This window comes from Ovis aries, chromosome 3 (genome assembly GCF_016772045.2).
Source record: "Ovis aries strain OAR_USU_Benz2616 breed Rambouillet chromosome 3, ARS-UI_Ramb_v3.0, whole genome shotgun sequence".
Classification (NCBI taxonomy): domain Eukaryota; kingdom Metazoa; phylum Chordata; class Mammalia; order Artiodactyla; family Bovidae; genus Ovis; species Ovis aries.
In genome coordinates this window covers 43546438-43572547 of record NC_056056.1, presented here as the reverse complement: position 1 = coordinate 43572547, position 26110 = coordinate 43546438, and the positions used below count along the sequence as shown (strand labels likewise).

The 26110-nt window shown below is 41.6% G+C and overlaps 1 protein-coding gene and 1 long non-coding RNA gene across 3 annotated transcripts in view; one reads left to right on the top strand and one right to left on the bottom strand.

Annotated features, from left to right (window-relative positions):
* Positions 1-3567, bottom strand: part of SERTAD2 (SERTA domain containing 2) — a 112486-nt gene extending 108919 nt beyond the window's left edge. The window contains exon 1 of the mRNA XM_027966694.2: positions 2950-3567. The gene's annotated coding sequence lies outside the window, so the exon portion shown is untranslated. The remainder of the gene's footprint in view (positions 1-2949) is intronic.
* A 340-nt stretch (positions 3568-3907) lies between these two features.
* On the top strand, positions 3908-6650 carry LOC105608150 (uncharacterized). Of its 2 annotated transcripts, none has more exons than XR_006059156.2 (2): positions 3908-4148; positions 5363-6650. It is a non-coding gene; the product is annotated as an uncharacterized LOC105608150 (long non-coding RNA). The 2 variants fall into 2 exon arrangements; XR_001037661.5 differs by having other exon boundaries at positions 4124-4624.
* Positions 6651-26110: the final 19460 nt, after the last annotated feature.

Here is a 26110-nt window from a genome sequence, read left to right as displayed (position 1 = left end):
TCTTTCATGAAAGATATTTCTTGCATTTTATACCTTCAGAGGGCACAGTAATTAAAGTGGTTTTATTGACAAGTAAAGCAGAATGATTCTATAGATGAAGCAGGTGGTGCAGGCCCCATCAATTTTGCTTATTGAAAAAATATGTATTACCCAGTTGTATAATGCCAATTAAGTGTGTAATGAAGTTTAAAGTGTTTTGTTTACTGATTACATATACCTTCTTTATGATTCCTGTTACACTATTTACTACAACTATTTGGAAAGCTAATTATTTATTAAGTCTGCTCAAGAGAAAGAATTTCACTCTTGAATGGAAAAAGATATAAAGCTTAGGTCCTTAAGGAAATTATGCTATTTTATTTCCACAGTGTTGGTTTGATAAGTTCACTTTTATTATTATTAATTCTAAGCCAATAATAACATCACATCATCATTAAGGACATTCAAAATCTAATTTGTATAGTCTATATTAATTATAATAACATCCAACATAGTGAAAGGAAGTTAGGGAATCACAAAGTCTTTCACTTAAAAAAGAGACCATGTTAGGTATTAAGATGAGATATTTGATACTTTTCAGAATATTTTAAGTTTAATCTTCAAAATAAAAATTATTTTCCTAATAAAACATTATAATTCCATTTCTATTTACAAAAATAGTAATTGAAAACATAAAAATTCAACTCAACAACACAAATAATAGTATTCTCCATATCACTTACAATGTCGTTTAACTACGAGGAAAAGATTGTTTAATCCATTCCACAACATTCAAGACTGTTCATGTACCAGGCACAATGCTAGGCACCTGAGATCAAATCATGAACGAAATATTACTCATCCTCAAAAAGCTTTGTGTTTAGTAGAGGAGAAAATCACATGTAACAGCAAATGTGTGATACGTATCATTATAACAGAGGTATGCATACTCTGTTGTGCAAGTTAAGATCAAAGGGTAATCAGCTCAACTTATCCAATACCTAAATTTCATAAAAACTCATATAAACTTTACTTAAAAGTGTAAATCCCAAAAAACATTGTGCAGGTGGATAAGAACTCTTATTTCACTGACAGTAATAATTCTTTATCTTTACAAAAAGCATACTTCGAAAAAATACAGTCACTCAAGTTTCTAGATGTACTGGGAACAGAGCAAAGAATTAAACTTGAAAATATGTACTAAACACTGGTCTAAACTCATTCTGACCTCATGATAACCCTATGAAGAAAATTTTTCTATTAATCTCCACTTTATAGATGGGGAATCTGAGGTTAATTTGGCCAAGATCACAAAGATACCAGGAGGAAATACTGAGACTTGAACCTACAGAGAGAGGTCCCCTTCTTAACCACTATACCAGACACCCTCTCAGGGGGTGGTGATGATGATGATGGAGGTAGGGCAGCTAACACCAAGTGCTCCGTGACCTGTGCCGTCTCACTTACCTTAAGGCAACCCTTAGAGGGGAAAGTCATCCCTCCCATTTACAGGAGAAAACCTTCACAGGCCAGGTTGGAACTTGCCTAAGGTCAGTCAGCCATCCTGGGATTGTGGCTAGATTCAAACTCAGGCAGCATGGCTCCCCTGTGTTATAGGGCCTCTGAATGATTTCAGTCTTAAACACTCACGAAAAAGGCCACATGATGAAATGTATTAAACAATTCAGAAAGGCTTTGCATAAGTCTTCCTGAAACACTCTGCCAGGTTTGGGGGCTTATGACAAGCATTTCCTTATGACAGCATTTACATTTGAGTCAACTTTACTACTTTGGGCTGATCATAAACACATTGCTCCTCTTTAAAAAGAATTTTTTCTGTAGAAACTTGGCAGACGTCAGTACAGGAACAGTCTATTCTTTACAATTAAATTTAGCAACAACTTATTCTGGTTAGTCTGAAAGAAAAGGAGAGAATGAACTACTAAGAGGCCTTTCGTGTACTTTAATATTTCAAAACATGTTTGGTTTGGCCTAATTTGAATCTTGTGGACAAGTAGACCAGAACTTGACTCCAGAAGAATAAGTACCATTTTAAACAGGCTGAATTCTCAAACGTAACCTCAGAAGGTGATTCAGAGTAAGTATTTCTCATAATTTTTATTTTTACCTCAAGTTAAATACTAAAGATGCATAGGGCAAGTCTCATAAAGCATATATACGGCCACGCATGTGTACTTTTGAACAGCCTGCAACCAAGAAACCAAATTAAAATTTTGCTCAAGAGCAATCAAGTATACAAAAAAGGGATATCAAAAGAAAAAAAATCCCTATTTGTCTTTTAACACACCCCACTGTGCGCAGTGACCAGGAAATAAAAAATTCTGTGTTATAATTTCTGGATAGAACAGAAGTGAGCTAAAGATGAAGTGTCAAACTAGATTTCCATCTTACCTCGCTTTCCTCCAACAGGTTCAAAGACTTTGTAACCTTTACATTAATATTGAATTATCTTTTCTTTTTTTTTCCAAAAGGGAACCTACGAAACTATTTTAAAATAAAAAGCAAGCCATGCCACTAGGCAACCTGTCTTCTCGTGGTCTATCTCATTCAAATCAGACATACCTTTCGCTTTGCCTTTACTGAATAAAAGTTTAACTTTGATTTGGAAGACAACGTACCCATTATTAGCCGTCTGACACTTTGCAGGTCATAGAGTCTATCAGTTCAATTCGCTGATTATGACCGCTCACTAAGAAAGCTTGCCATTACCGCTTATTTTATAAGCGTTGGCAATACCTAGAAATACAGCAAGGCTGGTGAATAAGGAGTCGAGGGGCGGGGGAAGAGGGAGCGAGGGAGGAAGGCAGTCACCACCTCAAATCCACGCCGGACTGGGAACCTCCAGTCCACAGCGCGATCCCCTGCCTTCCCCAAAGTGGACCCGTTACATTTTCCCAGACCCTCTCTCCGCCCCAACACCCACCCCCGATAACCCAACACAGCACTCACCCTTCAGCGAAGTCGGCACCCGGTCCAGCTCCGAGACGGGTCGGGGTGGCAGCGAGGGAGGGGACGTCTGGGCTGTGGGCGGGGGGTGTCGGTGCGTCACTAGAGTGCAGGACGGTGAGTTCGAGGGGTGGGAGCGGAGCGGAGCAGGGAAATCAAGTCACTGCCGAAAAGGGACGAGGAGCAACGGGGGGATGGAGGGGAAAGCCCCTTCCCTAAAATAAGCCCACCGGCCCCTGCGACCCCCTGCCCCAGGAAGGGAAAATAAAATCCGGGGAAATAAAAAGACTGACAAATAAACCTCTAAAACGATGAGAAGCAAGGATCAGACTTTAATTTAAAGGGGGGAGACTGAGCGAGGGCTGGAGGGGTGACTGAAGTGGCTCTAGGTCTATCCCATGCCTTTGCAGTCCCCAAACGGAGGAGGAGGCTGGCTGAGGGGAAGTTGCAGCGGCTCCCGAGAAGGAGGCGGAGGAGGCGGAGGAGGAGGTTACACCGTAACAAGTACAGACAGACAGCCATGGATCAGAGGGGCGCTGCGAGCAGGGGCGGCCGCGGCGGGGCGAGCGGCCGCGGCAGCAGCACCGCCTGCTCGGCTAGCTCAAGACATTTAATTGGATTGATGGGTTGTGCAGTGACTCACAGACTTTACAGAGTCGTAAAGCAGTCCCCGCCCAGCTGGACAGGGGAGATGCGGTGCGGACGGCAAGGGAAAGGGGGGCTGTGAAAGAGCCGGGAGGGGAGGAGGCGAGTGAGAGGGCGAGGCGTTGGGAGGGGCGGGGAGCGGAACGGAATCACCCAATGCCGAAGCCCGCCGCTCCGACGGGCGTGGGCGTCGGCCAATGACGGTGCTGCTCGATAGGCGGCAGGCTTCGCCCCTGGCCCAATGAGTCTTCTAAGGACACTGCCGCTAACCGGGAGGGGGGGAAGTGGAGTGGGGGGTGGGGAGTGGTGGGTGGACGTTGAAGTAGGGAGGGAGCGGTGGAGGGAAAGATGAGGCACCGGAGACCCGCGGAGTCACTCAGCTCTCCTCGCTCCAGAAGTGCGCCTTCTGCCAATCCGAGGGCCGCATGGGGGTGATGGACGCAAGCGTGTGCCCAATGAGGAGGAGAAGGTGCCGCCCCGAGCCACAGGGGAAGGAGTGGGCGGGCCAAGGTCCTCCCCTCCCTCCGCACCCGGGTCCTCCCTCCCGCCCTGTTCAGGTCAGTCACGCAAATAACAGAGTGAGGGCTGGGGCCGTGCGGGGGGGGGGTGGGGCGGCGGAGGGGCCGCGCTGCAGAAGGCGTGACAGCGATAGGGACTGGCTGTACTGCCGACTCCGCACCGACTGGAGGAGGCGATGAAGAAAGCTGGCTCCTTACTCAGCCTTCAAGCTGCTGCCTTTGCTGCCCGGCTCTGCCTAGGAGCCCCTGCGGCCAAACCCCACTACCGAGTGGCAGACTGATTTGGAGTAAATCGGCTCAAAACTTTGCCTCCCGTCGGTGCTATGCCCACTCTCGGAGACAGCTCCGTGTGACGTCCTGTGGGGCTGTGCTCTGGGAGCCGAGGGAGCTGGACGCCAAGACCGGAGGCATTTCCCTCCTTGCTTACCTGTGTTCTGGGGAAGTCAGAGGAGGGTGTGGACAGGTTGAAACACCTCCTGAATACATAACATTTCTTTATTGGGTTTCTGGAAAAGGTACTTAACCTGACGTGAGTGAAGCTGTGTGGGCTTTGTGCGTGTAAATATCAGCTTCCTCCAGCCCTTGCTCCCGCATGCATTACTCTTTTTCTCCCGCTTCTCTGCCCACTCTCCTCACCTTGGACCCTGACACCTTGTACTCATTACTAGATCTCGCTGCTCATTCCCCGGAGCTACGGCTTTTTCTCAGTTTCTTGCCTACTGTCTAGGAATCATTGTACACACCTTAACCCTGCACGCACTTGTACTTGAAAGTAACTGGGATCACTAATGAACCTGAACAGAGGTGCCGGCAAAAGAAATACACTGGCAAAAATCCACCTTCTTAACCACAAGGTGCATTTCTGCAGGTTATTGAAATTTATGACAATTGCTTCCTATTAAAAAACCAAGGAAAGACAAATCACGTATCACATCCCTAGAAAAAAAGATTTTCCAGTCCACTTAGAATACTCCATATCCATTTTCTTTAGACAAGTCAACTGAAGAGACCCAGGATTGACTTGTGCTCTTGAAGGGAGGAAGATCATTTTTTCCCCATGATTATCAGAATAAAACCTACAGTGGTCTGGAATTCAGAGGAGAGGTAGTAAGTGAACAATAAGCCTTAAGGCTTACCCTAGTCATAGGGAGGCTTTCCTTGATTACTGTCGTTTTAAGAGAGGGACCCTTCCCCTAAACTGTAATTGAGATACTCAGCCTGACACCTCTTACCTCTTCTCTTTCTGATTTTAGCCTTATTCCATGATGTCAGCCTGCATACTGAGTCCACCCAAGAAAATGAACCAACCTGCGGACTTCCTATAGTGCCCAGATTGTGTATGCATTGGCCCTCAGTGTGTTGAAACTTCTTTGCAGTTTGGCAATGCAAGGACGCCAGCATCCTCACCCCGGGACATAATGATACTCAGGAGGGGAGCTGTGTTCCCTTAGCCAGGTCATCCTGTGATGATTGAAACACGCTAAATCCCTCCTGTGGGAAGAATCAGCTCCATTTCTAGTGTGGGCTATGCTACTACATTTAAGAATGTGCTAATGATACTTTCAGAAAGCCTATTTCTTATTTCTCTTGCTGTGAGGTCATTTTATGACTCAGGTGAATATAATTGATCATGGTGTTATCTTACACACTATGAATGTCACTAAAAACACAGACGATTTTGAGTCTAAACTACACCAGAAGATCTTTCAGAGAATCTCCAAATAGCCAGGGTTAGCCTCCTGTGGCAGAAGTTGCTCCCTTGTCAGTTGTTATTGGCATGCCTCCAGTCCCCACCATGTGTCATCTTCTAATTCTGTGCTCACCCTATTCCAGTATTTCTTAAATGGTTGTCTTAGGCCCACCTAGATTCCTGAGTTTGCTCTCAGACCTACTGAATCATCATCTCTGTAGGCTGGTCCTGGGCTTCTGCATTTTTAGCAAATATGCCCATGACATGAATAAATATTAAAAAGTCAAATGTTTCATTTGAAACCCCCTTTTCATTCCTTTCTTTTGAAAATTTAAGAACAGTTACTTATTCATTCCTTCCTTTTTTCTTTCTCACACATATCTCTTTCCTTTTTTCCACATATATTTTATATATATTTCTCACATTTTTTTCTCTCATTTTTGTGATCACTTACCTTTCTATATTTCTTGTGCACAGGATTGTATAATACACCAGCAGGGTAATCCCTAAAAAAAAAAAGAAGGGTGAATTGGCAATTTGCCTTTCATAAATATCATAGGTATACTTTATAACTATACCATTTAAAATGTATACTAAGTCAAATAGATGTATAAGCTTAAAAACAACACTGTAATTGATATTATGTATAAATCTCAGTATGTGTGAAACTTACTAGTTTATGATTTCAAAGTATATAAAAAGAATTTTTTACATGGGGGAGTCACGTTTCAAAATGCAAATTTCAATGTACAAATGATTTGTTACTATCATTTTCTAAACAGTGGAGTGAGACTAATGATGTACTAAGAATTGTTATGGTTACCAAAAAAAATAAAAAGTGCTATATGAGATTTTTGTTATCTCAGAGAGCTTAAATACAACTCACATGGACCAGGAAGCAAAAGTACATCCTTTGTTGAAGATGGAGGTTTCAACCCGAGTTTCATTAGCAATCCTACAGATAGAGCCCAAATGAACATTAGCTCCCAATCCAAATTACAAAATATATGAATTAAAAAGTCATAATCAGCAAGAAGAGGCAGAGGCAGTAAAAACGAAAAATTAGAATTAGATTCTAAGTATGAAAAAGAACAAGAATAGGCCCATTTGCTTATGAACATATATGCAAAAAATTCTAAATATTAGCTAACTGAATCCAACATTCTTACTCCAGAAAAACTAGAAGAAACCTTGAGACTCATTTCTCTCTCTTTAGAATATACCTGTCTAGCTACCTATCTAGCCGTTTATCATAAAAATGTAATAAATCAAGAAGGGCTTATTTCAGAAATTCAAATGTGATTTAACATCAGAAAACCTATCCAAATATTTACCTCAAGAAGGCTAAGAGAGAAAGCATTGGAGAATGTACATCCTTTATTAATAATAGAAACTTTCAGAAAAATTAGGAATAGGAAGAAATGTACTTAACTTTATGAAGGACCAAAAATGTACTGTAAAATATTATTAATGGATTAACTTTAATACATTCCATTTAAGTGTGGGATCAAGACAAGTTTGCCACAGCTGCTCAAATGATATTGAAAGTCCTGGCTGACAAAATAAGATTTGTAATAAAAGGATGAAGAAATTAAATGGAAGAATCAGAAGAAAAGGGATACAATTGGGATTTTTGCAATAATATGATCAACCACATAAAACACCTAATAGAAACAATAAGCTATTAGAAATAATACGACAAAATAACAGAGAGGCAATTTTTTTCTCTTTCTTCCACAGAACTACTTTTTTATGGGGCACATGGCCAACCAGAATAAAGACAATGTTTACTAGCCTCCTTTGTAGCTCAGTGTTGCCACGTTCTAGGCAATGGGTTAAAAGCAGATCTGGTGCACACATTCCTAAAGGGAGGAAGTATGCTTCATCCTCTTTCCTGCCATCTGAAATGAAGATACAGTAGCTGGAGCTTCAGCAGTCATCTTAGACCATGAGCTGAGGTTGGATATGGAAACCACACACAGAGGAACAAGAAAGAAGGCACCTTCTGTACCAGCACCAACCCTAAAGCAGCTACCTCCAGACTTCTGGAACTTCTTGAACACACCTCCATCTTATTCGTGCCACTCTTATTTTAGATTGTATTTGTGTGTGTATGCATGTATGTTGTGGCAGACAGCTAAACCTAATCCTACGTGATACAGCAACATTCCCAAATTCAAAATCATTTCGTGAAAACCAGAAGTATACTTACATACTAGTACTAAAAAACTAAAAATAAGATACTATTTACAATAGCAAGAAAACTCTAAAAGTCTTCGGGGATTAACCTAAGAAAAATGCACAAAACTTTCATGAAAAAAAAAATGTTAATACTGGACTTCCCTGGCAGTCCAGTGGTCACAACTCTGCCCTTCCACTGCAGGGGATACAGATTTGATCCCTGGTTGGGAAACTAAGATTCTGCACACTGCGTGGTGCAGCCCCCCAAAAAAACAGACTAAAGAAAAAACGTTAATGCTATTTAAAGACTTCAAAGAAGACCTAAATAGGGGTGTGTATAATGTTTGTGGATAGGATGAAGTAACGTTACTAAGATAATTGTGTGTGTATGTGTGTGTGTTTAGTCACTAAGTTGTGTCTGACTCTGCGACCCCATGGACTGTAGCCTGCCAGACTCCTCTGTCCATGGGATTTCCCAGGCAAGGACACTGGAGTGGGTTGCCATTTCTTTCCTCAGGGCATCTATCTTCTTGACCCAGGGATCAAACCTGTGGCTCCTGCTGCATCTCCTGCACTGCTGCTACTGCTAAGTCATTGCAGGCAGATTCTTTAACCGCTGAGCCACTGAGGAAGCCCACTGAGATTTTAATGATCTCTAAATGTATTCATAAACTCAGTGCAAACCATTCAAACTTGTAACAGGGTTTGAAGAATTTAGACATTCTCAAATACATATGGAAGATTAAATTCCATTATAATCTGGTCATTTTTAAAAATAAAAATCAGAGAGGGGAAATTTACCTTTCCAGATAATAAGACATATTATAAGTCATAGTAGCAGACATGTAAAACAGAGAACCAGAATACACAACTCAGAAACAACCCATTTACCTATGTGAACTTGATATGTGATAATGGTAACCTCACAAATCTATGAGGAAATCATGTAGAGATAGTCAACTATCACTACAATAATAATACCATATAACAAATAACCCTGAAATATCAGTGGCTTATTAAAGCCATTGTTTTTTCTCTTTCACAGATCTGTATGTGAACTGAGACTCTGCTGATCCCATCTGGTTAAGACTTGGTTGGACTCAGCTGGGCTTTGCTCCAGGACACAGGTTAAATTCAGGTCTTTATCACATGTCTCTTTCTGGCAATGACAAGAGCTCAAGAGGTGAAGTCAAATCTCTCAAACACATTTAACACTTCTGCTGCCATCACATCTCCTAATATTCCATTGGCCAAATAAGTCACATGGCTAAGTCCACCAAAATAGTGGAAGGTGCTGCAAAACCACATGGCAAAGAGCATGGGTATATAATTCTATAACTGGGAGGATGTGAAGGGTTGGGAATAATAATCCAACCTAACAAGAAGTTTTGTTTCATAGATAATGTTGGAAAAATTGGTTCACCATAGAGAAAAATAAAGTTGCATCCACATCTCATACCATTTGCAAAGGTAAAATTTCAATGAATCAGTTCGGTTCAGTTCAGTCACTCAGTCGTGTCTTATTCTTTGCGATCCCATGAATCGCAGCACACCAGGCCTCTCTGTCCATCACCAACTTCCAGAGTTTACTCAAACTCATGTCCATCGAGTCAGTGATGCCATCCAGACATCCCTCCTGCCCTCAATCCCTCCGAGCATCCGAGTCTTTTCCAATGAGTCAACTCTTTGCATGAGGTGGCCAAAGTATTGGAGTTTCAGCTTTAGCATCAGTCCTTCCAATGAACACCCAGGACTGATCTCCTTTAGGATGGACTGGTTGGATCTCCTTGCAGTCCAAGGGACTCTCAAGAATCTTCTCCAGCACTACAGTTCAAAAGCATCAATTCTTCGGTGCTCAGCCTTCTTCACAGTCCAACTCTCACATCCATACATGACCACTGGAAAAACCATAGCCTTGACTAGACGGACCTTTGTTGGCAAAGTAATGTCTCTGCTTTTCAATATGCTATCTAGGTTGGTCATAACTTTCCTTCCAAGGAGTAAGCGTCTTTTAATTCCATGGCTGCAATCACCATCTGCCGTGATTTGGGAGCCCCTCAAAAATAAAATCTGACACTGTTTCTACTGTTTCCCATCTATTTCCCATGAAATGATGGGACCAGATGCCATGATCTTAGTTTTCTGAACGTTGCCTAAAAATGAAAGGGAAAACTGTAAAGCTAATAGAAATTAAAAGCAGAAGAATTGCTTTGGAATCTTAGGATAAGAAAAGATTTCTTCAAAGACTCTGAAAGCATAAACTATAAAACCAAAAGATTGATGAACTTGACTATATCAAGATTACTTTTCTGGTCAACAAAGAACATCATAAGACAAGAGAAAGTTGATAGATTGAGGGGTGTTTCCAAACCAAGAAGTGATTAATGTCTACAATATGCTAGGAATTCCTGCAAATCATTGAGAGAAAAAAAAAAAAAAAAACAGGAAACACAATAGACAAATAGCCAAAGGATATGAACAGGCAAATTTACAGAAAGGAAGCTTGAGAGACTGACAACTAGATGAATAGATATATTGTACAACATGGGTACTATAGCAAATATAATAACTATAAACAGAATATAACCTTTAAAAATTGTAAATCGTGATACTGTATACCAGTAACTTATATAATATTGTATACCAACTATTGTTGTTGTTCAGTCGCAAAATCATGACCAGTTCTTTGTGACCCCATGGACTGCAGCAGGCCAGGCCCTCACTATCTCCCAGAGTTTGCCCAAGTTTATGTCCATTGAATCGGTGATACTATCCAACCATCTCATCCTCTGCTGCCCTCTTTTCTTTTTGCCAATTTTTTGCCAGTTTACCATCTATATTTCAGTTTAAAGAAGTAGATGAAGAGATATACAATTCCACTTATAATCAGATAAAAGCATATTAAAACAAGACACTTCTTTACATCAATTGAATAGGCAAAAATGTGAGTTGGGTAACCACCAAGTGTTGGCTAGGATAGGGGGAATCAGGAATCCTCATGCATTGCTGCTGCTAAGTTGCTTCAGTCAGTGTCCAACTCTGTGCGACCCCATAGACAGCAGCCCGCCAGGCTCCCCCGTCCCTGGAATTCCCCAGGCAAGAGCACTGGAGTGGGTTGCCATTGCTATTGGGTGTTAAGTCGCTGATATAGTCATTTTGGAGTTATCTGGAAATAGGTAATAAAATGTAGCATGTGGGGACTTCTCTGGTGGTCTGGTGGTTAAGACTTTGCCTTCCATTGCAGGGTCTGCTGGTTCGATCCATAGTTGGGGAGGTAAGATCCCACATGCCTCCCTGTCCAAAACACCAAAGCATAAAACAGAAGCAATATTGTAACAAATTCAATAAAGACTTTGAAAATGGTCCACATCAAAAGAAAAGAAAAAGTAGCATATGTTTTCCTAATGGCCCAGCAGTTTCACTCCTGGGAATATATACCTTTAAGAAAATCCTGAAACATGTCCGTAAAAGGGGACAACTGAGAATAGTCATCATAGCAGCACTTGAAGTAGCAGCATGTTGTTGGCAAGCTTAGTATGTATCACTGTGCAATACAGAGAGGAAATAAAATGTAGCAGATACTATGGAATAACATGCAGCTGCTAAAAGTAGTGCACTAAATGTACGTCTTACAACGTGCATAAATCTTTAAAATGTTTTATACTGAAAAAGGATAAGAAACAAGAAAAGAGTGTAAGCCCCAGGCCTTGGGATGTCTATCACTAAAGGGTACATCAGTGTTTTTCATTTCTGCTCTTAGCCGGGGCACTTTGAAGAAAGGATAAGGAGGTGCTGTTGTGATTCACTTTTAACTCAAATATTTCCTGCTAGTTTTCACATGAGGTTGTTGCAGGTTTTCATGCAGGTCCTTCCCCCTTACTGCTGGGAGCCAGCACGGGAGATCCCACCCATGGCAAGGTCATGCGGAGAGGCCTGATGGGCAAGGTGAGCCAGGTCTCAAGGGGTCCTCTGTCTGAGCATCTACCCCGAAACCAAAATCTGTCTGTTCACTGTCTGCTATACTACACTCTTCTGACATTACCACCTTTTCTCTGGAAAGGGTTAATTCAGAGCTCCAGTTAACAGTCTCCCGCATATAAAAAGAATGTCTTGGCTTGAAACCCCTTTGATGGCTTTCTAACTTATCTGACCGGTCTGCTTTACAACTTGCGGATTGTTTACAGCCCCCAACTGTGAGAGGCACGAAGCTCAAAACATCTTAAAGATATAGGGCCTTTTAGAGTTAAGAATTAGTTTGGTGAAGAGTTTGTTGAGTTAATGTTTGCCGTCAGGCCTCCATATCCTTTATCTTTTAGGCACCTGGGAGGATATTAATCAATGTAAACGGGATGCAGAAATAGGAATATAGTAGTTTTTGATGTTAGCAACACTAGACTTTTGAGTTAATTACTTTTCTCTTTGTTATAAATCACTGTACTCCTTTCACTTGTTATAAATTGTTGTATCCTTGCTATGTAAGAATGTAACTTTATTTAGTGCTTTCCGAGAGTGGCACCAGACTTTGGGAAGAACAACACTTTTAAGAAAAATAAGTCTTCTGGTTGACAAACTCTTATCAGAAAAGGGCCGTAAAATGTTAATTGGCCTTCTGACCAGAAGATGATGTAAATCACCTAAGACTTGTGTATACAACTAAGTATGCAGAGAAAAAGCCTGGTCTCAATAAGAGTCAGGGCTGCTGACACTGCATAATTTTGTATTACCCATTGATCTCTATGTACAATCAAAAAGTATAAAAAGCCTTCTGAACAATAAAGGATGGACCAGTTTCTCGGACTAGTCTCTCAAACTAGTTTCTTGGAAATCTGGCTCCCCCTGTGTCTCTCTCTCTTTCTTTCTTCCTCTCCCTCCCTCTCTTTTTCAGGCTGAATTCCCATCTGGAGCGGGGAAGCTCGCCACATCTACTTACTTGCCCTGGCTTTTAAGTTCGGTGAGAGAGGGAGCCCAAGGCGGGGCACCCTCCGCTATTCAAACGAACGCCGGTGGCCTAACGTAGATGGTGCAGACTTCTTGTCCTGAAGTTTTATTGGCTTTCCCTGTAAACCAAGTTATTCAGCCTCTTTTCTCCACTAAATTTTCCTACTACACTATTCTTTCCTAATCTCTCTTTTATATTTCTAAATAAATAAGTTTTTCCTCATCATGCCCTCCTTGCTTCGAATTACCCTGGATCCACCGGGGCTGGACCCCGGCACCTTACCCCCTAAGTTTGGAGATAGATTGGTAATTTTTCAAAAAGATTTAAGGGTTTTCCAATCTTAAAGATGGGGGAATGGATGTGATGGCTCTTGAAGTTTCTCCCAGCCCCATCAGGTTAAGAATCTCCCCGACGCAGACATGTGGGAAACACAATTGATTCCCACAAAGGTACACTGAGAACAGCCGCTGCTTGGGTTATACTGCCTTAAAAGCTTGTCTCTGCCCTAAACCTTCCTTAATGGCTCATTACTAGCGTATGAAATTCTGATGCTTAGTAATGCTACGCTATGATTTCATGGCCCTCAAAGTCCAAGAATTTGCCAGAGTCCCGGTGGGGAGCTCCATAGGGCGGCAGCCCACACACTTCCAGGAGGACTAAAAACCACATGCAGGCTTCTCTCTGACTAGCTTTGGGTCCCTGATTTCTGCAGAAGCTAGGATGTGATCTTGCAGAAATGACTTTTTTAAGATCAAATATCTTACAACTCTCATTTAGGGTCTGTAAGACTCATCACCAGGTCCGGGTATTGGGACATTAATGTGAGCTCACATGTATTATGTAACCCTAAAAAGAGCTAATGATTTATCCATCACTAGCTTCTGTAACTCCTGGGAGCTGTGTAATCCAATCATCCCATATTTGTTCAACTATTGCTAACAGAGTTCTAGGGAGTTTTGGGAGATGAATTAGGAAAAGTAGATTGAACCCAGATTATAGAACCTAAAATGTCTGGTTAGGAGTTTCAATTTGTAGGTTAAAGCAATAGAGAGACTTTGAAGGTGTTTGAGAAAGGTCTGATGAAAAAAGAGTGTTTTAAACTTAAGGGAGAAAATGTTTATTGAGAAAAGGACAGTTATTAAGTCCCTATTATAGGAAAGCTCCATGGTAAGCACTACTGTGAAAGTGCTGCACTCAATATGCCAGCAAATCTGGAAAACTCAGCAGTGGCCACAGGACTGGAAAAGGTCAGTTTTCATTCCAATCCCAAAGAAAGGCAATGCCAAAGAATGCTCAAGCTACCACACAATTGCTCTCATCTCACATGCTAGTAAAGTAATGCTTAAAATTCTCCAAGCCAGGCTTCAACAATATGTGAACTGTGAACTTCCAGATGTTCAAGACTGGATTTAGAAAAGGCAGAGGAACCAGAGATCAGATTGCCAACGTTGGATCATTGAAAAACCAAGAAAGTTCCAGAAAAACATCTACTTCTGCTTTATTTACTAGGCCAAAGCCCTTGGCTGTGTGGACTACAACAAATTCTGGAAAATTCTTAAAGAGATGGGAATACCAGACCACCTGACCTGCCTCTTGAGAAATCTGTATCCAGTCAGGAAGCAAAGTTAGAACTGGACATGGAACAACAGACTGGTTCCAAATAGGAAAAGGAGTACGTCAAGGCTGTATATTGTAACCTGGCTTATTTAACCTCTATGCAGAGTACATCATGAGAAACACTGGGCTGGAAAAAGCACAAGCTGGAATCAAGATTGCCAGGAGAAATATCAATCACCTCAGATATGCAGATGACACCACCGTTATGGCAGAAAGTAAAGAACTAAAGAGCCTCTTATTGAAAGTGGAAGAGGAGAGTGAAAAATTTGGCTTAAAGCTCAACATTCAGAAAACGAAGATCATGGCATCTGGTCCCATCACTTCATGGCAAATAGATGGGGAAACAGTGGAAACAGTGTCAGACTTTATTTTTTGGGGGCTCCAAAATCACTGCAGATGGTGATTGCAGCCATGAAATTAAAAAATGCTTGCTTCTTGGGAGAAAAGTTATGACCGAGCTAGACAGCATATTAAAAAGCAGAGACATTACTTTGCCAACAAAGGTCTGTCTAGTCAAAGCTGTGGTTTTTCTGGTAGTCATATATGGATGTGAGTGTTGGACTATAAAGAAAGCTGAGCACCAAAGAATTGATGCTTTTGAAGTGTGGTGTTGGAGAAGACTCTTGAGAGTCTCATGGACTGCAAGGAGATCCAACTAGTCCATCCTAAAAGATATCAGTCCTAAATATTCATTGGAAGGACTGATGTTGAAGCTGAAACTCCAATACTTTGGCCACCTGATATGAAGAACTGACTGACTCATTTGAAAAGACCCTGATGCTGGGAAAGACTGAAGGCAGGAGGAGAAGGGGACAACAGAGGATGAGATGGTTGGATGGCATCACTGACTCAATGGACATGAGTTTGAGTAAACTCTGGGAGTTGGTGATGGACAGGGCAGCCTGGTGTGCTGCAGTCCATGGGGTCACAAAGGGTCAGACATGACTGAGCGACTGAACTGAACTGAAACACAAGAGGAAGAAAGTCCTTGCCTTTAAGGAATTTATGCTCACTAGGTGTTCTGTTTTTGTTTTTAATATGGGGTGGGGCACTATTCTGAGATTTTAACCAGTGTGATTTTCCTATGCTGTCTCTACCCCAGCCTGTTTCCTCAGGGTATGGCTATTACAAGGCAGAGATTTAGAAAGAAGAGTCATCTCTTGACTTCTAGGTCTGGAAATGGACTTTAGGAAGTCACAGCGGAGACAAGAGTTTTAGAGAAAAGGCCTGGGATTTCATGAGCTGCAAGGCAACATAAACTTTAGGTTTGGAATTATAATTTGCAGGCGTGGGTGGGAGGGTTGGCCCAAAAGGTACTGTTAATAGTTTTCCCATGATCTCGCTCAACTTGCCATGTTTAAAAAAATATTGTTGTTTCATGTTATTCTAAGTGAACAAAGGGACTTCCCTCGTGGCTCAGTGGTAAAGAACCCGCCTGCAGATGCAGAAGACGTGGGTTTGATGCCTGGGTCAGGAAGGTTCCCTGGAGAAGGAAATGGCAACCCACTCCAGTATTTTTTCTTGGAAATCCCATGGATGGAGGAGTCTGGCAGGCTATAGTCTATGGTGTCCCAAAGAGGTGGACACAACTTAGTGACTAAACAAAACAAAAAGTAAACAAAAATTGAAAATATTAGCCTGAATTTCATTGTTTATTTTTATATTGTAGAATATCCACTTTAAATGCAAGTATAAGAGCATTCAACTTATAAGCAGAATCATTAAAAAGATCTAATTCATATTTTGTAGATTGTAGGTGCTTATGTAGTTCATTCTTACCAGAATAATGGAAACTACTGCACAAAACCAATTCAGTTGTTTCTATTTCACTTCTTGATATGTGCTCACTCCACCAACCCTCTACTTTCAACTTTCTGAAGAGTAGGGAAGGACTAAAAGGAAAAGGAACTATGGAATGCCCTATATTTCCCTTTCCTTCTGTGTCTTCATTTTCAGGATGTAAGATTCCTTGGCTGTTCATGTCTTTAGAATACTATGGCCTTTTTTCTTGCTTCAGAACAAGTCCTGGTTTGAATGGAAGGCATGACCTCTCAGGGCTGTCAGCGCCCCTACTTACTCAATCAAAGATGAAACACTCTTACATCTTGCCGAGCTCACAAACACTTGGGAGAACCAGAAGTCTGTGCTCATGTGGCAACAGGAACAGCAAACATACAATGCATGAGTATGCCCTCTGCTCCACTGTCTCACCCAATTCCACATACAAAACATAGGTTCAGAAATAAAATCAAGACAGCATAGCAGCAGAAAGCCCTTCTGAGTGCAGGCTCCTGTGTGTTTGCAAAGGTGGCATACGATGCTGGCACTGTTTTCAAGAAATGGTTGAAGGGCCCGGTTGCCTCATTCAGAGGAAATAATGATGTGCTGGCCTGGGGGTGGAAAAGAAAGGCTGTGGCTTTAAATACAAGTATCGTTGAGAAAGGATCTCCATGTTCTGCTCTTGTACCCCACACGCCCACCTCTTCACCAGGCCAGACCTCAGAAACCACTGATGCTGCTGCTAAGTCACTAGGAGAAGATAAAAGCAGGGAAGACCTGAACCTTGCATCCAAAGCTTCCACTGAACAGTTGGGAAATAGAAAAAAATCACAAAGAAAAAAAAAAAAAAAACTATTTATCATCCTACCATCCAGAGAGAGTCATTGTTAAAATTTTGTGTGATTTGTAATCTATGCATGCATGCTAAGTCGCTTCAGTCGTGTCCGACTCTGTGTGACCCCATGAACAGCAGCCCACCAGGCTTCCCTGTCCATGGGATTCTCCAGGCAAGAATACTGGAGTGGGTTGCCACTTCCATCTCCATTGTAATCTATAGTCATACAAAATTTTTTTTTCGTGCAAAATTTTAAAGATAAACATTTCTCAGGCCACTTGAATACACTGCTAGAAAATAGTTTTAAATATAACTTCCCATTTGAAGGTGAGGATTTGGTGGTGGTTTGCACAGTGAATTCTGGAGGGAAGAGTCTGTCAACAGAGATCCTGGTCAGGAGATAAATGCAAGAATCCCAGAGGTGATCTGGGCTGGAGGTCTGCGAAGAGGAGAGAAAAGAAGGGACTAAATGAGGCTCAAAAATAGAATGCAGAGCAAAAAAAAAAAAAACACAAACCACCAAGTTGTCAAAGATTCCATCTATTTCTAGTTCAAAGGCAGATAAAATCAAATACTATGTTATTCAGGAATACATACATAACCATTACAGCTGTAAAGCAAAACAAAATTCAGAAAGGTAGTTCCCAAGAGAAGCTAGGGAGGCAGTTATGTTCAGAAATGGGCACACGGCCACTTCCTAAGGGGCTGGTAATAGCCTGTTTCTTAAGCTGGGGTGGTAGACATATGAGTGGCTAATTTTTAAATTTTGTAAACAATATCCTTTCATTTTATTCAGGAACATGTCAGAGACAAATGCTTTGGAGTTTTTAACTGATTTTAAGAAATGCCCCAAATAAATCTGAGACTGTTTGCAAGTTTGGTTCCAGACCAGTGCTCAGTTGCTTCAGTCATGTCCAGACTCTTTGTTACCCCATGGACTGTAGTCCACTAGGCTCAGGTCCATGGGATTCTCCAGGCAAGAATATTGGACTGGGTTGCCATGCTCTCCTCCAGGGGATCTGCCTGACCCAGAATCAAACCTGTGTCTCCTGCATCTCCTCCACATTATAGGCAGAATCTTTAACTGCTGACCAGTACAATAAAGCAAATATCAAAATAAAGTGAGTCATGAATTTTTTGGTTTCTCAGTGCACATAAAGGTTATGTTTACACTTCTCTGTAGTCTATTAAGTGTGCAATAGGATTATGTCTAAAAAAACCAACAACAATATACTTACCTTAATTTAAAAATACTTTATTGTTAAAAAAAAAAAATGCTAACCATCACCTGCACCTTCAGAGAGTCGGAATCACTTTCCTGGTTTCCTGGTAGAGAGATTTGCCTCTTGTTGATGACTGCTAGCTGATCAGGGTGGTAGTGGCTGAGGGTTGGGGCAGCTGTGGTAATTTATTAAAATGAGACAACAATGAAGTTTGCCACATTGATTGAGTCTTCCTATCACAAAAAATTTCTTTGTAGCATGCAATTCTGCTTGATAATATTTTACCCAGAGGATATAACTTCTTTCAAATTGCACTCAATCCTATAAAACACTGTGACTGCTCTATCAACTAAGTTTATGTAATATTCTAAATCGTTTTTTTGTCATTTCAACAATCTTCACAGCATCTTTACCAGGAGTAGATTCCATCTCAAGAAACCACTTTCTTTGCTCATCTATAAGAAGCAGTTCCTCATCTGTCAAAGTTTTATCACGAGATTCCAGTTTAGTCACATCTCCAGGCTGCACTTCCAACTCTAGTTCTCCTGGTGTTTCTATGACTTCTGCAGTTACTTCCTCAACTGAAGTCTTGAAGCCTTAAGTCATTTGGAGGGTTGGAATCAACTTCTTCCAAATTCCAGGTAATGTTGATATTTTTATCTCTTCCCATGAATCACAAATGTTCTTAATAGAATACACAATAGTAAATCCTTTATAGAAGTTTTTCTACTGATTTTGCTGAATTCATCAGAGAAATCACTATCTATGGCAGCTAGAGCATGATGAAATCTATTTCTTCAATAATAAGACTTAAAAGTAGAAACTATTCCTTGATTCATGGGCTACAGAATGAATGTTGTGTTAGCAGGCATGAAAACAACATTAATCTCATTGTACATCTCCATCCCAACTATTGGGTAACCAGGTGCATTGTCAAGGAGCTAAAAGGAATCTTTCTTTCTGAGCACTAGGTCTTAACAGTAGGCTTAACATGTTCAGAAGACTATGTACTAAAGAGACGAGCTATCACCTAGGCTTTATTTTTCCATTTATAGAGCACAGGCAGAGTAGGTTTAGAATAATTCTTAAGGGCTCTGGGATTTCTGGAATGGTAAATTAGCACTGACTTTGACTTCAAGTTACCAGCTGCATTAGCCCTTAACAAGAGAGTCAGCTTGTCTTTTGAAGCTTTGAAACCAGGCATTGACTTCTCTCTACCTATGAAAGCTCTAAATGATATCTTCTTCCAACAGAAGGCTGTTTCATCCACATTGAAAATCTGTTGTTTAGTATAGCCCCTTTCATTAGTTATCTTAGCCAGATCTTCTGAATAACTTGCTGAAGTTTCTGTGTCAGCACTTACTGCTTCAGCCTCCACTTCAATGTTCTGGAGATGGCTTCTTTCCTTAAACCTCATGACCCAACCTCTAACAGCTTCAGATTTTTCTTCTGCAGCTTCCTCACCCCTCTCAGCTTTCACTGAATTGAAGAGAGTTAAGAGAGTTAGGGCCTTGCTCTGGATTAGGCTTTGGCTTAACGGCATGTTGTGGATCTTTCGATCTTCTCTCCAGACGGCTAAAATTTTCTCCATGCCAGCAGTAAGACTGTTTTGTTTTCTTATCGTTGTGTGTTCACTGGAGTCGCACTTTTAATTTCCCTCGAAAGGTTTTCCTTTGCATTCACAACTTGGCTTAGCTTTTAGCCTATCACAGCTTTTGACATACCTTCCTCACTGCTGCTGCTGCTGCTAAGTCATTTCAGTCGAGTCCGACTCTGTGCGACCCCATAGATGGCAGCCCACCAGGCTCCCCCATCCCTGGGATTCTCCAGGCAAGAACACTGGAGTGGGTTGCCAATTTCCTTCTCCAGTGCATGAAAGGAAAAGTGAAAGTGAAGTCACTCAGTTGTGTCCAACTCTTAGTGACTCCATGGACTGCAGCCTACCAGGCTTCTCTGTCCATGGGATTTTCCAGGCGAGAGTACTGGAGTGGGTTGCCATTGCCTTCTCTGATCTTCCTCACTAAGCTTAATCATTTCTAACTTTTGATTTAAAGTGAGAAACATGCGACACTTCCTATCGTTAGAACAATTAGAGGCCAATGTAGGGTCATTAATTTGTCTAATTTCAACATCATTGTGCCTCAGAGAATAGGAAGGCCCAAGGAGAGGAGGGACAGGAGAAGAGTGAAGCAGACACCACAACATTTATCAATTGTTTGCTGTCTTATATGGTTGCTGTTTGTGGTCCCCCAAAACAACGGTAACCTCAAAGATCACTGATCACAGATCACCATAACAAACAGAATAAGGAAAAAGTTTGAAATTTTCCACGAATTACCAAAATGTCACACAAAGACACAAAGTGAACAAATGCTGTTGGAAAGAATGACACCAACAGACCTGATCAATATAGGGTTGCCATAAACCTTGAATTTGCAGAAAACACATCTGTGAAGGGCAATACCTTGAAGTGTAATAAAAACGAGGTATGCCTTATATTCTTTTGTATGCATGATTTAATCTAAACCAATATATCTTAGGCTAATGCCAAAAGATAAGGTTTTCCACAACCTCTCACTCTTCTGCAACCTGAGGCTTTGCTAGAGAGGTCACACAAACTGGGGCTCTTCCCCCAAAACACTCTCATCCTTTCTACATCTTCACTACTCACATAAGGTGCTCTGGTTCTTAAATAACTGACTGGAGTATATTTATCAGAGAGTGTCCTTTCTGAGCTGAGACCAGAAGCAATGCAAACGTCCACCTGAATATGGACACACAGACACATGAATACATGCAGGTCTAATCATGCATGGCCAGGAGCCAGAAGAGCTTTTTGCTCTGAAAGTATGTGCTCACAGCATGGGTAGCCAGTGATTATCACACTGTTCCTGCTTCTGAAGCAGCCACCCCAACCAAATCTCGGATGTGAAGGGGAGCTGTCACTATTGTTGTTTGGTGGCTAAGTCGTGTGTGTGTAACTCTTTGTCACCCCTTGGACCACAGCCCACCAGACTCCTCTGTCCATGAGATTTCCCAGGCAAGAATACTGGAATGGGTTACCATCTTCTTCTATAGGGGACCTTCCTGACCCAGGGACAGAACCTGCATCTCCTGCTTTGGCAGGTGGATTCTCTACCACTGAGCCACCCAGGAAGCCATGATGAGGAGGAATATCTGCCAAGTGTCTCACAGGGTCCACTTCAAGTTATGAAAGACAGTTACACGGCAGTTGGGTCAATAAGCTACATGAGTCGATATACTTTCAGCACGTTCACAGACAAGCATGTTTTATTCTAGTGTGATATACATAATATATTTTATCCTAATATTATATGCATATTACATATGTCGCTGACACCTAAAAGCCATGATTATTGCTTTGAACAAAGTTTAGCTAAAGTAGAGAGAAAAACCAGCTTGAATTAATGATTTAAAAACTCTCTTGTTGTTATTCAGTCACTCAGTCATGTCCGACTCTTTGTGACCCTGTGGACAGCACCATGCCAGCACTCTCTACCTGTATTAACAATAGTGTAACTGGTGTCTAGAGATAGAACAGATCATGAACGCGGTTCACTATGGTGGTACCTGTAGGCGGGAAACATTGCACAGGGGCTTGGCAGCTCTTAAGAATAGTGGAATGTGGGCAGCCCTTATCTTATGGCCCCAAACACAACTTGTGACCCAGGAGACTTCAATAAACCTCTCCTCATTCCAATAATAATTCTATGTTGAGCCCCCTTTCTCTGCCAGACTCTTGCAAAGTGCCCTAAGTGCATTAGTTCTTATAGTGAGTAATAGTTGTGCCTGTTCAAAGATATCTCTCCTCTTTATCTTCATCATCATCTTCATCACAAGGCTTTGGTGCTGGTTCCTCTGAGGAAAACCATCCTGGCCAAGTCAATCCTGCACCCAGCCCTGTTGTTATGTTGAAGGGTAACAGCACAAACGTACATGAACTACCTGCAATATGATTTTGCAATAGAGAAGGGTATCAAGTCAACACTTTGTACACCTTAAACGTATACAATTTTATATGTAAATTATATCCCAATGAAGCTGGAAGGGGAAAGAAAGAAACATCTACAATGGAATTGAAAACAAACAATTTATCTCTTGTCTGGTATAACTTTTTAGTGCACACCTCTCATCTACCCTGATGCGTCTGTCTTTTCAGTTTTAAAAGGGAAGCAGAAACACTCTGTGCACCATTATCCCACTGGAGTAGTTTGAAACCTAACCACTTGATCTCTAGCACAAAAAGTCATTGTAGGAAATACGACTTCTGATAAACAGTCCCTTGCATTAAGTGACAGTCTTGTGCAAAATAAAATAGATGAGTTATAAAAAAATATCTTTAAGTAATTATTTTATAATAGATACTCAATAGACCATTAACTTTGCCATTACTCCCATTCATAACATTTGAGAAGAATAGAGAAAAATATATATCAATAACTGAGAACCTTCTTTTACAGTGCTGGCAATAGCGTACTAGCAACCTCTCGGTAAAGCATTTCTATGATGACTCACGGATCAGGTAGAGCTAGGATAAAAGAGTGCGGAGGATAAAAGTTTAGTTTAGTTTAGTTTAGTTTAGTTTAGTATGGTTTCATCAGAGTAAACTTCTCTAAAATGATAATAATCCCAAATGTAGAACTTCTACAAATTAAAGAGAGACCTATCATATGTCAGTAATTTTAGAAAGGAATTTAAATGTAATTTTAGACTAAAAATTTGCAAATTGATGATGCATCCTTATGGAACAAAATTCAAAGATACAAAAGGATAGATAATAGAAAATGTTTGTCTCCCATTCTAGCCTCTCAGTTACCTCACAGGAGGCAAACATTGCTACCAGTTTCATAAATATTTCTATATAAATATACATTTGGTATTTATAAAATTAACGTAGCATTATGTTTATTTTTGTAATGTAATTGATGATATTTTACACTGTTTCTGCACCTTTCTTTTTTCACTTAGTGTGTCAGCACAAAAAGAGGTTGCTTTAATCTTCTTCAAGCCTGTGGAATATGGATGTATATGGATGTATCATAATTGTAGGGCATTTATACTGTTTCTAACTTTTTGTTAGTACAAACACTGCAACAAACCAATGACTTCACATGTGTGTACGGCATCTGTAGCATATATTCCCAGGAGTGGAATTGCTGGGTCCAAGGGCAAATATTAATATGTTTTAAAATGTGATGGCTATTGCCAAATTGTCTTTCACAGGGTGATCTACTATGAAATGGATATTTTATAAAGCACTAACAACTGCTATTGTGGTTGCTCTTAAAATTTATTAAATACTTCTACAGTAATAGCATGTGATTTTTGTATAGTAAAATCAAGTCATAATACAGTTGGCCCTTAAACAAGGTTTGAACTGTGTGCGTGTGTGCAAAACTGCTTCAGTCATGTCCCACTCTTTGTGACCCTATGGACCGTAGCTGGCCAGGCTCCTCTGTCCATGGGATTTCCCAGGCAAGAATACTGGAGTGGGTTACCATTTCCTTCTCCAGGGATCTTCCCAACTCAGGGATAATACGGGCGTCTCCTGAATCACAGGCAGATTCTTTACCACTGAGCCACCATGGAAGCCCTGGGGATATGAAGGGCCCACTCTAAATTATTCTGGGATGTTTGACTGCACAGGGCATAGGAAGGTCAGTGTTCCAACATCCTTGCTTTGTTCAATGCTTTTACATATAGATACCCGTCACCTTACACACTAGGTGTTAGCAGGAATGGCACACTGGGTATTCTGCTTGCATTTTGTGGTCTTAGAATTGCCTGCATGGTAAGCAATCTGTGGTTTAGCTAGGCTTTTAAAAATGGACCTATAGAGAGTTTAGAGGATTTTTAGAGCAGTGAAAAGACTTTGTATTATAAAGATGAATATTTGTCATTATACAGTTGTCCAAACCCATATAATGTACAAGGCCAAGAATGAACCTTAAGGTAAACTATGGACTTTGGGTGACTGATTTGTAAAGGTAGGCTCATCCTTGGTAAAAAATGTATAATTCTGGTGAGTGATGATGATGGGAGAGGCTATGCTTGGGTAGGGGCAGAGGCTATATGGCAGATCTCTGTACATCGCTCTCAATTTTGTGGCTCTAAAAAAAGCCTTTCAAAAATGCATATAAAGTGCTTATATTTACATATGTATATCTTTTTTGTTAATAAATGTAAAGGGCAGTATTTCTTTGGTTGACTGGAGTTTAGAAAGTGAAACTGAATAGAAACCAAGATGAAAGATAATGATCAGGCTTCCTTTTAAGTGTTGACTGCAGCACAAACAACCAAATTATGAGAAATAAATTACAGTTTTTAAAAATCCCCTGTTTTAATTACTGCAAATGTTACTATGACTAGGTAAGAATTATTTTTAATCACCTATAATTACATGGATGGTGTAGATCTAAGAGCATAAAGTCAGTATCCAAAAGCACCAATTAAAAAAAAAACAAACCACCAAACCTTAAGGCAAACTTTACTTTTGTTTGAAATGTGCAATATTTTCCTTCTACATACGTCCCCTCCCAAATAAATTTTATGGTTAGAATTACTAGTTTTTAGTAAATACAGAAAGCCAGATAGAAGCATCCTTTTTCTGAATTCAGTGAGTTTGTGCCTTACCCAGTTTGAGCAAATTCTTGGCGAATATTTCATGAACTCCCAAGAGACCAATCTATTTGATATGTTTAGGAGACGTGTAAAATAAAGTCGCCTAGGTTTTAAAGCTTCAGAAATTCCCTGTGCCAGAGATAGCTCCCTAGACCTGCAATTAATAGTTGGAATTATAAAGGAATGCGCAAAATGGAATTCTTCCTTATCACTGCGTATTAGGAGCTTCCATTCTAGGTAGGATTTTTCGTCCTTTACTTCACGACGGAGGGAAGGAGAGCTAGGTCTGCGGTTGGGAGAGTGTCTATAAATAGAAGGTGAAGTGTTCTAATACCCAGAGGGTGCGTCACAGCGTCCCTCCCCTGAGCTGCGAGCTGCCAGGCGGCCGCGGGAGCTACTGCGCGGCACCGGGACGCCCGCCCGGCTTCCCGCTCCCAGCCTGTCCGGCTGTCACCCAGGAGCTGGGGACCTGCGGGCAGGAACGGGCCTGGGGAGGCGCGAGGCGGCCCCCGCATCCTCCCGGCTCCCGCGCCTCAGGTGGAATTGGACGGACCCACCCCCGTGTGCACGATCCCAGGACCCAGGCGCCCCTGCCCAGGTGGCCGCCGCACGCCGCCGCCGCCCCCTTCCCAACCGTCCCTCCCTTCTCCCCGCGGGCGCAGGGAGAACAATAACCCGGAGCGCGCCGGGGAAGCGGAGACTCCCTGGCGCACAGACAATGCGAGGGGAGTTCCGAGGGGGCGGCCCCAGCGCGCTGCGCGTGCCCGCGGGGCTGCCGGAGGTGGGGGGCGGGACCGCGGCCACTGGCCGGCCCCCCAGGCACTGTTGGAGGCCACGTGGAGGGTATTTAGGTCTGTTGAAACGTAAAATTTCAGTGTCTGTTCAAGGCTGGGGAGAATTTCCTCTAGATAGAAGCTCGTCCGGCGGTTATAATACACACAGATACTGTGTGCTTCGGGTCCTTCTCTATTTCGGATTTGAATCTCGAAAGTCACTTGTGGAATTTCCATAAGCCTATCTTTTTGTAAACAGATCGCTATGGGATTCCCCACCAAGTCCCTGGTTCTTACTTGCCAGTCCTTCCAGCTTGACCCG